The sequence below is a fragment of the Mixophyes fleayi genome, chromosome 2 (assembly GCF_038048845.1).
Source record: "Mixophyes fleayi isolate aMixFle1 chromosome 2, aMixFle1.hap1, whole genome shotgun sequence".
Taxonomy (NCBI): Eukaryota; Metazoa; Chordata; class Amphibia; order Anura; family Limnodynastidae; genus Mixophyes; species Mixophyes fleayi.
The window spans coordinates 122,530,278-122,546,585 of record NC_134403.1 but is presented as its reverse complement, the minus strand read 5'-3'; the positions used below and the strand labels follow the sequence as shown (position 1 = coordinate 122,546,585).

The 16,308-nt window shown below is 38.5% G+C and overlaps 1 protein-coding gene across 2 annotated transcripts in view; it reads left to right on the top strand.

The window, feature by feature from the left end:
* Nucleotides 1–16,308, top strand: part of ABCC4 (ATP binding cassette subfamily C member 4 (PEL blood group)) — a 256,495-nt gene that overhangs the window by 163,539 nt on the left and 76,648 nt on the right. The gene's annotated exons all lie outside the window — the stretch shown is intronic.

Sequence of the window (16,308 nt, the reverse complement as noted above, 5' to 3'; positions counted from 1 at the left end):
TTTATATACCTAAATCCAGACAACAATTGTATAGCGATTTGTAGTGTATGTCAAGCCACAGTCAGTCGAGGGAGGGACCTTAACCATCTTGGAACCTCGTCTATGTTACGCCATTTAACGAGAGTTCATGGCAAAGTGTTGGGAAAAGCTGAAAGTTCTTCCCAAAAGAATACAAGCACTCCCTCATCAGCTAAGACCCTCCGCTCACCGAAATACCGACGGCTACAAAATACACCCACCACACCATCCTCATCAATATCCTCAGTAGCGCTCAGAGTTAGCCCGGCATCCCACTTAAGGCTGGATGACTCCGGCACTATTATTGATTCCTCTGAAGAAAGCGTTAGTCCTGCTGCTGCTGTTGCTGCTGCTGTGGGTGAATCGTCATCCCAGAGGCAGGTTAATAAAATGAGCAGTCCTACATTTCAGCAATTAACTGTGAAACAATCATTTGCGAGGGGAAGCAAATATGACAGCAGTCACCCAGTCGCCAAGTGAATCACAGACGCCATGGCTGCAATGTTAGTGTTAGATCTGCTTCCAATCTCCACAATAAACGCAGCTGGTTTTTCACAGTTAATTGAGGTTTTGTGTCCGCGTTACAGAATTCCATTGCGACACCATTTCTTCCGTAAAGCTATTCCACAACTATACAAAAAAGTGTGTAAAAATGTAGAGATTGCGCTGAAAAATGCCTTTCTGCCCACTGTCCACTTAACCACAGATATGTGGACAAGTGGAAGTGGCCAAACCAAAGACTATATGACTGTGACAGCCAACTGGGTTGGTCATTCACCTTCACCAGCAGGAACAGCAGCAGCATGTACACCACTACGTAACATTTGTCACAGGCAGGCCACTCTTTGTATCACCGGCTTCACGAACAGGCATACGGCTGACAATTTGTTACGCAAACTGAGAGATGTGATTGATGCATGGCTTATACCACTCGGACTCTCCCCAGGGTATGTCATTTCAGATAACGCCAACAATATAGTGCGAGCATTACAGCTGGGTGATTTCCAACATATTCCCTGTTTTGCTCACACCATCAACTTGGTGGTGCAGAGCTTCCTACGAAATAACCATGAGGTGCAGGAGATGCTTTCGGTGGCCCGTAAAATTTCAGGCCATTTCAGGCATTCAGCCACAGCATGTAGGAGATTACAGCAGCTCCAAGAGCAGTTTAACTTGCCCTGCCACCAACTTAAGCAAGAGGTGGTAACTCGGTGGAATTCCACCCTGTACATGCTTCAGAGGATGGAGGAACAGCGCAAAGCCATCCAAGCATATTGCACAAGCCATGACATTGGGAAAGGAGGAGGGGTGTATTTCACTCTTGCACAGTGGGGAATCCTTTCAGTGCTGTGCAAGGTGCTGAAACCATATGAAGTTGTGACGTGTGAGGTGAGCGCAGACTCTGCTAGTTTGAGCCAAGTCATTCCTTTAATTAGACTATTGGAAAAGCAGCTTGAGAAAATGAAGGAGTAGCTGAAAGCAAGCAATTCAGCAAAGTATGTTGGCCTTGTCGATCAAGTACTTAATTCGCTTCACAATGATCCTCGAGTTATTAAGATCTTGAACTCGGATCAGTACGTTTTGGCCACTGTGCTTGATCCAAGGTTTAAAACCTACATTGAGTCTTTACTTGTAAATGAGCGAGATGTGAACTTTTGCAAGGAGCTATTGCTCAGCAAGTTGGCCACTGAACTGGGCCTCGGCTTGACGACGTGTCCTCCTTCACTTTCTCAAGCTGCTGCTCGTAAAAAATTAAATTTCCAAAAAAGAAGCAGGGAAGACACAGGGGGCAGACCAGAACAATTTAACATCTGGGCTGGTTTGAAGGATTTTTCAAAAAAATGTGTCACTTTGCCCATAACTCCATCCAATACGAGTATAAACATGCAAAGGATGGTGGAGGATTACTTTCAAGAGGTAGTTGATATGGAAATGTCAGACAGTCCCTTTCCTTACTGGGAAGAAAAGCAGGCCATTTGGAAACCCATGTACAAACTTGCTTTGCAATACCTAAGCTGCCCACCCTCCAGTGTGTACTCTGAACGAGTGTTCAGCACAGCAGGGAACTTAGTCAGTGATCGCCGTAGAAGGTTACTTCCCAAAAATGTGGAGAAAATGATGTTTATAAAAATGAACTACATCTTCCACGAGGAAGGCCTTCACCATCCAAGACATCCAAGCACTGACTGTTTTCTAATGGCGGATTCAAGCGGCGATGAATTGATAGTCTGTGATGATGACGTACACACTGATGAGGGTGAGGATTAAGCTGAAGATGATGCCGATAACATCTTTTTAAAACTTTCTATGTAAGTGTAGGGTGCAATCTACCCCCAAAGAGGAAAGGGACTTGTGGCATTTCCATATCACATACCATCTTGAAAGGCTGCTGTTAGGGCAATTTATCCTTAAGGGTAGGGTGTCATAGACAGAGTGACCCTAAACTGGCTTTGTCCATTTTTCATAACATTGTACAGTCTATAATGGCTGAATTTTTGGGTATTTTATACAAGTAGAGGGGGGCCTAGAGAGACAGAAACCAAACTGGCTTTCTCCATGTCAATTAATATTGTACAGTCTATAATGGCTGAATTTTTTGGTATTTTATACAAGTGGAGGGGGGCTAGAGAGACAGAAACCAAACTGGCTTTCTCCATGTCAATTAATATTGTACAGTCTATAATGGCTGAATTTTTTGGTATTTTATACAAGTGGAGGGGGGCCTTGAGAGACAGAAACCAAACTGGCTTTTTCCATTTCTTTACATATTTAACTATAAGTGTAGGGTGTAATATACATTCAAAGACGATGGCTGCATTGCCAATATGCATAGATGGAGAGGAAGACAATCTGTTTTGTGTGTAGAATAGGCCTACCAACGAAGAATTAAACTGTTTTTTTGGATGATTTATTACCTCAACAATTAGATTACTTGTCTCTAAAACAGTTGGAGCACTAAATTGGGTTAATTTAGGCCCAAAAACATGGATTTTCCAAAAAAATGGCAAAACAAAACCAAAACACGCAATGGCGGTTTTGCAAAACCAAAACACGACGGTAATCCAGATCCAAAACCGAATCCAAAACCAAAACACGGGGGTCAATGACCATCTCTAGTTATTAGAGAGCAGTGGTTAAGAGAAGCACCTTAATATACTACTGCTGGTCAACATTTAAGTGCAGCACCTTATTATACTTATTAGCGTCTAATCATCATCACCATTTATTTATATAGCGTCACTGATTCCGCAGCGCTGTACAGAGAACTCATTCACATCAGTCACTGCCCCATTGGAGCTCACAGTCTAAATTCCCTAATATAGACACACACTCACACACACAGACAGAGAGGGAGACAGAAAGACAGGTAGAGACTAGGGTCAATTTTGATAGTAGCCAATTAACCTACTAGTATGTTTTTAGAGTGTGGGAGGAAACCGGAGCACCCGGAGGAAACCCACGCAAACACAGGGAGAACATACAAACTCCACACAGATAAGGCCATGGTCGGGAATTGAAATTTCTTGTGTGTTTTTTGTATGTGACTGAAGCACCTGGAAAGTGGCAAATAGCAGGTATATACAGTATACCAGGCTGTCTGTCTTATATGCCAAACACTATGCAGCTGGAAAGTCAGAATCAATATCAAAATGCGTAAGGCATAGCTTAAATATCATGACCAAGAGAGGGACCTGCTGTCTACAAAGGGATAATCAAAATGTACATTCCTTGACATAAGTCCCTTCAAAATTTAAAGCAACATTATAATTTGATGAAAGATAAAGTGGGGGGCTGAGTATGCAGTCTAAAAGTCAATAAATGAGTAAAAGCCTGAATTAACTAACACATCACAAAGGCACAAATGTCTGGAATGTATTAACCAATCATGATGTAAGCTAGATGTATGTAGTGCATAGCATGTGCATCTCAAAAAAAGTCTGTAAGGGCGAAGGAGGTGAGAGTAAGCAATATATCTGCCTGCACATGTTCCAGAGTCTCAGGGAAAACCTCATAATATTGTTAAGTACAAGTGTAAAAGACTGATAGATAGCTGGAAGAATATGACAAAGAAAATTGCATTTCATCAATATTTGTTCCATAAAAGACCAATGGAGACAGTGAAATGCCTCATGCAATAAGAGATTTTTGCTCAGAGGGTAGGTAGTTATGTTTAGGATATGCTGGAAATTATCTGGAGTTTGTCTCTTTCAGCAAAACCTAATTGGTTATTTTTTATGTCTTCACAGATGATAATGATCTAATAGTCTCTTCCTCTGACCAAGGCCTTTGTAGTATTTTTGGTGAAATGGTTGATATCTTAATGGAGAGAGCACAAATGCTTAATGGCAACGAGTATGAGGATTGTTAAGGGGTGTTCAGCTTTTTGTTTTGGTCTTATGTGAGAGGATATAGTTTAGAGTAGTAATAGGCAAAGGTGCCAGAACAAAACAATAAGATAGTTTATTTCTCTATTTAGCAGTTATTTTGTGAATTCTACTTTTAGCTTGTGATGTCCATACTTTAATAGCTCTCTTACTCTTAGTATAGATAGTGTGTTGGAATCTAATCACAGCTTTTTCTATTTTTTGTTGTATATGTAGAGTGGAGTTTGCTTCTTAATATTTTGATTAAAGTGGGCATAGCTGGGGTAGGTGTGGAGTCATTCAAAGTCTCAAGGTCAGCAATCTGTCATTTAAGATCTTTCTGTTCAGCATTCCACTTTTTGGGAGGTATGGCATTTGTGTTGCTGCACCTCTGATAGCTAGCTTTAGTGTGTACAAATGGTTAGGTAGAACTGCCCTCTGGGATGATATGTTGTAAAAATAACATTACAGAGTTCTTGAGAGCTTCTTGTGCTCAAGGTGATGCCATTAGATATGTGCCATGTCCATTGTCTGGGTTGGTTGATGGTTTTTACAGGATGTGTGATAGAAGTATGGGCATGATCTGACTACCTATCTATCCTGATTGTATGTGAGCAGTGATATCCTGAATAAAGAAAGAACCAGGACCCCAAAAAGCAACAACTCACAGGTTAATGTAGGCAGAATTAACAAAAAAGGTTGACCGCAATGGTAGCGCTGGCAGACAGTCAAACCAGGGAGCTAGATCATTGTAAGGCAGAGCGATAACATGAAAGTGGTTATTGTTAAGTTAAGGAGTCTGTGAGTAGCCAATGTGTGTTATAAAAACTGTGTAGTATAATTAAGCATTTATCTAAATAATTATTAAGGATAAGATAAGGACCAGCTTATCGTCTAATGGAAGAAATGGGGAGTAATTTTATTGTATTTAGAGAGTTCATTGACTGTAAAGATTTGAGACTAGTGGGAGTTGGACATTTTAGGTGGGTCTGCAAAATGTCTTTTGGAGGGGCGCTATGTTTGCATTCTGTTTATAAATAGAAAAAGCCATCTTTTAAGAAATTGACTATTTAGTATTTAAAGATATTTTTTTTACATAATGTAGATCTTTGGAGAACTGTACATCTCTACCAACAATATTTTTAACCGTCGGGGTATCTTCACAGCTAGGTCATCTTCAATTACCAGAGTTATTAATAGGCAAATTAGTATGCTAGTGTCAGGATTGGGGACAGAAACTGTGGTAGACTCAGTAGTTCAAATGCATCCTAGCATGTTTAGACTGTGTACTTGGCTTCCTTGTCACCCTCTGGCCCTCTGTGGGTTTATTAGGCTCTCGTGCTATTCACTGATTGCCAGTTACAGTGTTTGCTCCTCAGCTATTCACACTCTGTATTATTCTAGTGGTCTTGTGTTTTCACTCTGCCAGTTCAACAATTACTCTTTACGGTTATAGGGAATGCCTGCCAACACTGACTTCAGTTTATTACATTTACACTGATTTGCCCTTTTCACTGACTTCAGATTGTTACAGTTATTCTTGCCTGCTGTTTTCACTGACTTCAGCTTGTTACTGGGCTTCTGGAAACTATACTGATTTCTTACTGTTACAGTTCTTCATGCCTGTCACTCTCACCGACTTCTGTTTAGTTCTTGATATGTGTACGTAATGCTGTTTCCAGTCTGCTGTTTAGTATTATCATTATTATTATCCTTTATTTGTAAGGCTCCACAAGATTTTGCCAGTGCCCTACATAATACAAACAGTAAAACATACAGGGTAAAACAGTACAGAACAATAAATGAATAATACCAAGCCTCCAAAGTCTCCAGGCAAAGCTTTAACAATGAAGTTTGGAGCCGAAAAATAGGTATTGAGACAGGAGGGAAGAGGGACCTGCTCGTAAGAGCTTACATCCTAAAGAGAGGGCAAACAGGCACAAAGAAGAGTCAGTGGAGTGAATTTAGCGCAAGAGGAGGGAGTAAAGGCAGGGAAGAGAGAAATGATGAGAACAAGTATTGAGAGAGGGTTAGGTGGGTGGCTGGTAGGTTTTGAGGAACAGTTTAGTTTAAAGTGCCCATTTTAAGGAGTACAAAATAGGGGACAGTCGATGAGAGCGTGTGAGGCCGTTCCAGTGGAGGAGAGCAGCACAGGAGAAATTCTGGAGTGGGATGAGGTCATCAGAGTGGAAGAGAGGTGATGGTCATTAACCGATATCAGGGGTTAGTTTCCTATATTTCCTTGTATGCACCAAGCTATAGATATAAACCTATACTATTGCACAATACCTGGGGTAACTGAGTACCAGTGAGCATATCTAGCTATATGATAGATAGGGGCAGCTGTAGGTGAAGACTGGAACTTCTATAGGTTTATTTTATTGCTGGTGGTATATATTACAGATAGCCATTGTCAGCTTACTGCCTTAAGTGCAATGAAGGGGATTAGGTGGTTTAAAGTTTGGATATACCAATGATATACTATTCTGGTGCTCCTCAAGACAACAATAATTGTCAAAAAGAACTTTCTTCTGGCCTGTGTAGACAGGGATATGTTTGTAAAGAAAGGAAGGTCCCTGGTGTAACTTTCAGTTGTTTCCTGAGTTGGCTGCTTTTTTATGTGGTAGAAGAGAAATGTCCTTATGAGGCTTCATAAGGAATTATCTTTGAGGTGGTGTGGTTTAGGTATACTGTGAATCAGGAGGTTGTGGTCTGAAATCTAAGGTAGTAAGGACAGAAACCAGTCCATAACATAGTCCTCAAAATCTGTTGCATGAACTGATCCTGGGAACTCTCTCGGGTCTTGGATGGTTTGCATTTTTGGTTTAGTTGTTTCATGTTCCACAATTAAGTTGTTATTTTAGTGGGCTCACCCCACAAATTTCAATGTGGTCAGTTCTTCCAACTACATCTGCAATGCCTGATTTGATGTTTCTGAAAGAGACTCGGACGTGATATCTGTTTTTAAGGTTTACAGGAACATTTGCTTTGACCTGACCGTTATGGCAGAGTTGTCTCGTAATTGGAAAATATTCCGCTCCAGACCTATTTCCAAGTCTTCTGCTGAGGAACCTTGTTCTTGCTTTTTTTTCTGGACAATACCGGTCACAGTATCTGGGGGGGCTGTGATTCTGTATCAAGAGGATGGTTTGGAAGGGTGTTAATAGTTTGTTTGGTATTATTATTTTATATATTGAGAATCCTATTACATAGTCTGTGCCCCATTGGAGATTACAATCTAAATTCCCTTCCACACCCACAAACAGACTAGGGTCCATTTTGTCAGAAGCCAGTTAACCTACAAGTATATTTTTGGACTGAGAGGAAACCATGAGTACCCAGAAGAAACACATACAAACACAGGGGGAACAAACAAACTCTACTTAGATAGGGCTCTGACCGGGGAAAAAAAAGTCATGACCCCAGCGGAGCAAGGCAGCAGTGCTAACCATTGTGTGACTGTATTGGTTGACCCAGGGCTTCTTTAAAACGCAGTCTTTCCCAAGCTCTTCCACCCTGTATCGTGCTTTTAAAGATCAAAAATTAAAACCAGCAACAGATCGTGAGGCATATACAGACTGTAGTCTCTGACAAGAACTGAAAGGAATAGTTAGCAGTTCAATCTATACATATCTTGGCAGTTATTCCCTGTGGAGGATATTCGCGAATACTCAGTTGGAATACCTTTGCAAGGAAGCTTCTTTGAGTTCAAATATGCTGTTCATTAGTATCCTCATGTAAAGGTCTTTATTCAGTTTCATTGTCCATGGGTGCTATGCCCAGCTTTTGAAGTAGCCATGGGCCTTCCTGAGGATATGCAATAAGAGGTAGCTTCACCGTTTTAGGACATCATCAATTTAATGCGAACATTTGTCTATAGCAAAGGGCAACTGCTTTGATATTCTTTTGGCAAAATATAAGTAGTTTAAGTACTTATAACTAGAGAAAACTGATTCATGGTGACAAGTCTCCTCAGAGCAGCGCACACATATTTAATATTGGTGTTCAATGTAGTCTAAGGGGTATATTTTCTAAACCGGGAGTTTAAAAAACTGCAGATGTTGCCTATAGCAACCAATCAGGTTCTAGTTATCAGTTATTTAGTACATTCTACAAACTGACAGCTAGAATCCGATTGGTTGCTATAGGCAACATCTCCACTTATTAAAACCCGCAGTTTAGTAAATATACCACTAAGTCTGGCCATGGTCCGGTATGTAGGCATTTTGATGTTTTATCAAACTGTTTTTGTATTTTTCTGGCCCTTCATTTCAGTTTGCACAAATTGAAGTACACTAAACCTTAACAACCATTGAAACTGTTGATTTGTATATTGCATACTTATTTGTTTGCACTACTTATTCTCTATCTTAAATTTTTTTTAAACTTCTCCTTCCATCACTTATATTGACTATAGTCCATAAAACTGCAGATCCTCATTTGATGTCTAGCTGCAACTGGTGCTACTAGTATGCTGATTATACATAATGTATGGTGCACAGTAGATGACAGCCTTAATTGTTTTGTTTGTGTATTGCTACACTACTGTCTGTCTCCCTAATGAAGGGTTTTCAAAACACTTCAAAAAGTGAGACAGAGATACATCCTCCTGAGAGACATAATAAAACAATTAGTGCATTTTGTAGCATTCACACTTTTTAAATTACATACTTGCTATATACTATATGTTTCCTTTGGGGAAACATATAGTATTTTGATTACATTAACTTCCTATGGAAATATTAAACAAATTGTTAGTTAATCTAATTAGCATAAGTCCTTATGGTTATACAAGCCAGCATGTGCATTCCAGCACTTAATATGAACATAGTAAAATCCATCTTAAAAAAGTAATTATTTAAATTGGACCAGTCATCTCTCCACACTTAGGACTGTGAAGTTTAAACTTAAATTAAAAATGAGTACATAAGCTAGTCTTAATGTAAAAATATTAATAAATTAAGAAGTTCCAGATTAATTATCTATATTTTTACAACATTGGGACTGAAACTATTATTAAATATGAGATCTATATTAAAGCAATACCATTTATTGATTCGGGGGGCTTAATTAACCCTGAGCCCCCAAATTAGATGCCTAGACATCACCAGATAATACTGCTTGCTCACAGCTATTTGGTGAAAGGCATAGATGGGGGGACATAACCTTCAGAACAATCTAGGCTATGACATTGGCTCATATTGAGGTGATGGTAAAATCATTAACAATATCGCGTCAGGAGAAATTTTGTATAGTATATAGTCAGCCTTGCACACAAAATGATTCATAGTTCTCTGGTAGACCTAGAGCTAATACTGGTTAGCACTAGGTCTACCTTATGGTTCAGGGACACAAGCCCTGAACTAAAGCCTCCCATAATAATTCATGTGATTCGAGAATCTGGTCCTTCCGTTAACCCTCAAATATTTCAACAACACATGTCTGGAGCTAATCACTTGATTTGAAGACAGGCCTAGAACTTACTCTGCAATACTGGGAGGATGCATGCATGCCACACTATTCAATGTGTGTGATGATCTGGGGTCCTGGGCTGTACATACCCCATGGGTCTCCATCCAAACACACTAGTCGTCGATACATATCAAAAGTACATTTTATGGAGCCCCTTACAATGTCTGTTGGACATTTAATTACAACTTTTGTGGTACTAGGACATGCACCTCTCTACTTGCCTTGGATCACATTTTAACCCCAACCCTGCCTTACCTCATTTCACATTATGCCCCCAACCCTCACCTTCCTTGTTTTAAAATATGGCCCCAATTATCCAAAGCTGCACCCGAAGAAAACACCAAAGAAATCAGACCTGATCAGATCCCCATGGGCCTGGAGATGTGGGCCTCTCTGTTGACCTGGGACATGGACAGGAAGACACTTCTGTCCTATGTGGCTAGAGTTGTGGGCCTCTCTGTTGACCTGGGACATGGACAGGAAGACACATCGGTCCTATGGGGCCAGAGTCGTGGGCCTCTCTGTTGACCTGGCCCTCCACTATCCCTGTTACACTCCATCACTAAGTGTAGGCAGCCCTTTTGTGGACTGCACTGTATATTCATGTGAGGACAGCCTATAAATTCAATGTACTTTGTCCACTGCTGATATCCCTAGGGAATATAGATAGGTTGCTTTATCATGATTTAAGCAGATGACTGCTTCTATACCATTGATACTTGCAGTCTGTAAACATATTTTTTTCCCATCAGATACAATATTTATAAAGTTGCTTTTGGACAAGAGTCCTTGTGTGCAGAATAGACTTAGTTTTTAAGCAGGCAATGATTTATAACTTTCGAAAAGTTTTTTTAAGTATGTTTCTAAAAATGCTTGGTTATCATCTGCAAAAATGCCCCAGGAACATGTTTACAAGCTTCTTTATGGTCATCACAGAATCCATATAAACACCAGACACAGGTCACACCAGATCTGATATGCCTTCGTGTTCATGAGGTTGATATATTACAACATATAAAGTCCAAATATTACACTTTCTAATTATTAGACTAATAAACACTTTTTGTTAGGACTTTTGTTCTTTTTTTTTATCAAGTTTTTTTTTTTTTAAGTAGTACTATTTTTTTAATACTATACCTGGTTACTCTAATGTATTTTAAAACTCCCAAGATATAAATCTTTTAGTACTATACATATATTTCTGAAAAGCAGGAAATGCCTAATTTAGTTTTTGTTTTTTTTTACATTTAGACAAACTAGCTACCTTTTTTCATGAAAAACAAATTTTGCAGGGTGTCTGCTGGATAGGAGTGGTCGCACACAGAGAGGGAGTAAATATATGTAACCATCACAATCTACATTGAGAACTAATATCCATTCTATCACTTAGGTTTCTGCTGGATTGCCTTGCAGCAGTCTGGCAAGCAAAGAGATGCATTGTGAAATGTCAGAGCTTTGTAGAAACAATTCGCTCTCACGGAATGATAACAAAGATTAAGCAAATTCTAAATGTGTGTTGGCTTTGCAAAGCCTGTGTTTACTGCACCTATTTAACAAAACCAGGAGTGGTTATTTGTAAAGAAAGAACAGATTAGCAATAATAAGGTAAAAATAATGATGTCTTAATAAGAATAAAAGAAAAAAACTGTAACTCAAGATAATAATCTCCAAAGAGACAAAAGATGTATGTGCCAAGAAGATTGTAAGAGATCAAAGGTATTACAATAAAAAGCTATTGGCTACTGCTCCAGTTCCAACTTTCATGCATACAACATATGTATCATTAACCTGTACAACTAGATTTATAACAATTAGAATGTAAATATGTGTGCACTGTAAGCTTGTAAATGCAGCCCTTGATCATGGCTGCTGTTAACCCCTTCAATATTGCCTGTAGCCAAGGCAGTGTCGACTGTCAAGCCAGATCACCCTGGCAGCAAAAGGGTTACAGCTAGTGTACATGGGGTTGGGCTGTGTGTGCGTGCAGTAAATCCACTGCTAATTACACCTTCTGAGGAGTGATAGGTTTCAAAGGTGTTATGGTTTAAGAACTAAATAGGTGGGGAGGATGTTCGTATATTACACTTGCAATTTAATAAAGCTCATAAATCACATATCACAGTACTGATGACATTGTCTTCTCACGCTTCAGTTAATTTTGTTTTAGCTATAGTTACCACAAAAAGACATATATAGTGTGACATAAATGTTGCACTTAAAACTTTTAGTATTTTCCTTATTTTACTAACCTTTAACCTTAAAATTTATTCAACTGTCTTTTTTTAAAAAAATCTTCTTAAGATTATCTCTTTTTTTTTAAAAAAAGTTGAGTGATACTATCCTTGTAAAGGTCCATTCATGCCAACATTTGTTCTTGCCATACACAGAAACTGCATTAACCTGGGATGCATATTTTATTTTTTTCTTACATTAATCTTAACTACAGGGGACCATACACACATATGATATATTGAATCCACGTTCTTAAAGTCTAGTAAACACACTCAATCGTGAATAGTACCAAAAATAATGAAAAGCAAATTGACCTGTAGCATCCATTTTCTGACAAGCATTTGCTGTGCTTTGCATCAATTTCAACATTGTCTGCAGCTTAAACAAACTTTAACAGGGAGTATAATTAAATACAGTTCTATGGGAATTCTCATTAAGTAATTAGTACACTGCGCTACAGTGAAGCTTTAAGCACTCTTTGAATGCCCTGTTAAAAGACACAAGGTTTTGTCTGCGCTTTTAACAGGTGTTTCAACAACTGTGTGTACTAGTCCTAATACATATAGACAAAAAGCACATTGAAATGCTATAGTACCTGCACTAGGAAGGAAACGGCACCGTAGGAACTTATTTATGTTTTTTGTTTTTTGTACGAGAATCAGGGTGCAAATAAACCCTTACAGTATAAATGAAATCATCAGTTTTTCACTTTACATATCTTTTAAAATATATTATGCTAGCTATATTCACCAAAATAAAACCATACTTTTGTTTATGCTATAGACCATATATAATTATTGTTTAATCATCATTGTTACTTATATGCTGACTTTCATATCTTGACATCATGGCGCAGTATATTTTCCCTGCAGTCCCGATTGAGAGTAGCCTCGTACCTCTTGTCACTGAGGTTATAAAAAGAGATATAATGAACAATAGCTTAAATTTAAAACAAAAACACATTTAGTTTATAAGAAAACAAATGATATTCAAATTACACCTACAACAAACATTACTCTTGTGAAAATTCGAATACATAAGGTTTTCAGTGATACTTTATTGTTGGGCAGCTCCATCTATGTCAGGGTAGCAGAGAAGTGATTAAAAGTGATACTGCATGGCAAAATTGAAATAGTTTGGGTGCATAGACATTTATATTTAATGCTTCTAGTTTTAAATGGCCTGATATGCATATGATTTTCTTTGTAATGTAGGCAGTAATAGGAAACTAGACCTCCAAAATTGACCACCAGATAGGACAATAAAACCTGGCTCAATTTGGAGTAAATACTGATTTATTCAGATGCTCTTTCACAGTGCTTGCCAAGTATTACTGTGAGGGTTACATTTTTGTTTTCATCCTGTATTCGCAGACACAATACCGTTCAGAAGATTGACATACATCAGGATCTATGGAACTCTCAGTAATGCTAGGGGCCACAAAAATTGTTTAAGAGGGCAGCATCTGGCCTGTGGGACACTAGTTAGACAGCCCTGCTGTAAAATAGCATAGTGAGCATTGAACATAGCATACAGATCAACAGAAACCCTTCTGTCTAGCAGTCTATACATACTGATGCTCCGAACAGTACTTGTAACCGAGCATCTGTGATACTGTGCTGATGAATAATGTTGAAGCAGCAATCCCATTAAAAAAATCACTGTGGCAGACTGTGTAAGAAGAGGCTTGTTGATAAGCATGGGTTGTTTCTTCAGGCTGCTTTTAATGATTTACAATTCTGCAGAGATTCCACATGTGACTACCATGGCAACCACAGTCACATGGCACATGATGTAATGAGCAAAGACTCATTGGAATGCCCCCCTCTGAACTCTGTTCACACTCTAAAATCCCCCCTCTCCTCCCACCCCCTCTCTGCTTTCACATGACATGCTGAGAGCCTCAGTTTGTGTTTGTCTGTGTGTTACTGATACTCGTCTGCCCTTCAGAGAGATTTGGAAGAGGAGATAATGATTTGTAGGAGGACCACAAAAAATGACACCAGATGCATGCTTCAACGGTATTTAATCTGCTTTTTAAAGGGAAAAAAAAATGGAGCACACAAAACAGGACATATGCCGAAAAACCTAAACTGTTCTAAGAAATCATAATTTAGCGGTACTTTCTTAGCAGAAAGATGAAGATATATAATTATTATTTGAAAGCTTTGTTTAATATAGCAGTTGTTTTTCATATGTCTTTGTAACGTGTGTAAAAACATTACTATGTGGACTCTCCTTTACACACAGGGCCATATTCAATTCTCGGCGGAAACGCCGAAAATCTTGTGGTCCGGGCATGATTACCGTTATTACGGTAATCGTGCGCTGAAAAACCGTTAATACAGTAATTTACTCGCTGGATTTCAGCTTGCAGCTCCGTGAGCCGCGAGCTGAAATCCAGCTTTCTATTCCCGTATTAACGGTAATAGTTTTTCCACGGCGCGGAAAAAAAACAATTGAATATGCCCCACAGTGTCATTATCAGTAAAACTGGTTTTAAATATTATGAGCTACAATTGTAACTATTGAGAATCTTCTTGTAGTGCCCTATGGAATATTTAATATTACTTGGTAATTATTACGTAAATGATCATAAGAAAGTGATGTGTCAATTCTGTAAACTGACCTCCTTAACTGTTTGACATGACACACTAAATCACTGTATGCTTCTCAGGAAAGAAAAAAGTTGTCAAAATACTAGTTATTTTTATTAGCATGTTACTTTTATTTATTTTATAGATTTTTTTTACAGATAGTATCTGTACCTTAGCAGCAAATATAAAACAAAATGTTTTCCTGTACATTGATTAAATATGCCTTTTTAAGCCAGATATAGACAGTGCTAAGCATTGCTTCTGCATTACCTGGTGTTTTTATAGCCAAGTCAGGTTACCCACTAAATCTTTGTATCACTGCAGATCTGCATTTCAACAACAGCAGTATCAATTATGATAAAGATCGTTTGACATTTGTTTTGTTTGCAGGTGTCTTTTATAAGACGACCTCTAATCCCTTCAGGAAGAAATAGTTTCTCCCTTTTAAAGAGTATTAAGTAAATATAATGGCTCTGATCCTTGCCATTGTTGCTGATTCTTTGAGGGATATTTCCCAACATTCATTGTTTAAATGGTTGTCAGGAGGAATCAAGTGAAACTTGATAAACAATGCAGTAACTGGTTCATCTCATTCTTTGTATTGGAGCGTTTCTTGAGAGGATTTGCATTTAAGAAGTGTTTTTTGGCGGAGGTACGCTTAGGGTCACTTTCAGCCTTTGGGACCTTCTCTGTTTTGGCAAGGATTTTTTTTTGCTCAGACATTATGTGCAAAACCTTAGTCTTCATTTGGAGGGTTTGACACTATAGTGCACAATCGCCAACGGAAAAAATTGTAGCCTGCTTTTTTCCTCACTGTAGCCGTGCACATTTTACCAAATTCAATTTGTTTAAAACCAAAACCTCTTGTCAGTTTTGACAGCTTGTCAACACCTTTTAGTTTGAATGAGGGCATCATAGCTGCATCAAGATAGGAAAGAGTTGATTTTCAACCTAAGAATACGTTACAAAACATCTGTAGACAAATGTGAAAATGGATTTTAGAGTACAATAGTTTAGTAAATAGTATTTTGGTTTTGTGTGCTACCAGTATATTTCCAAAATGTTTTGGTGGTCCTTAACTTGTATGTATGAATTAAAACTTGTTTGTCACCATTGAGCACGAACCATTCCTCTACTGATTATGGTTCCGTGTGCTAAAATAGTTTGTGTTGGCGATAAAATCTCTTTAGCATCAACTTAAATAGTATTTACAGATATGAAGTCTTATGAAATAACTTATTACCATTTTCACCTTATTGTGGACATTTGCCGGATGTCCATGCTTAAATGTTTTCTTTTCAATAAAATCCTAATTTTCTACTGACTGGCAAATTTTTAGGATATTTCAGTATATCCCAGAGTATGCAGAGACCATACTCTCCCTTAAGCAGTTTGTTAATGTGACGAAGGATATGATAGATAACCTATTTGACATATGTTTAGGAGCATTTGGTACATAAACAGTTTCAGTGACACGCAACATTTAGGGACAATTATGAAGTCTGGTGCCAAAAAAGAAGTTGAATTTGCCTACAGCGATATGTGTTTTCATTTTCTGAACCAAACTAGAAAATTGACTGTCAGAATCTGATTGGTTCTTATGGCAACACCACCCTCTTCCAATA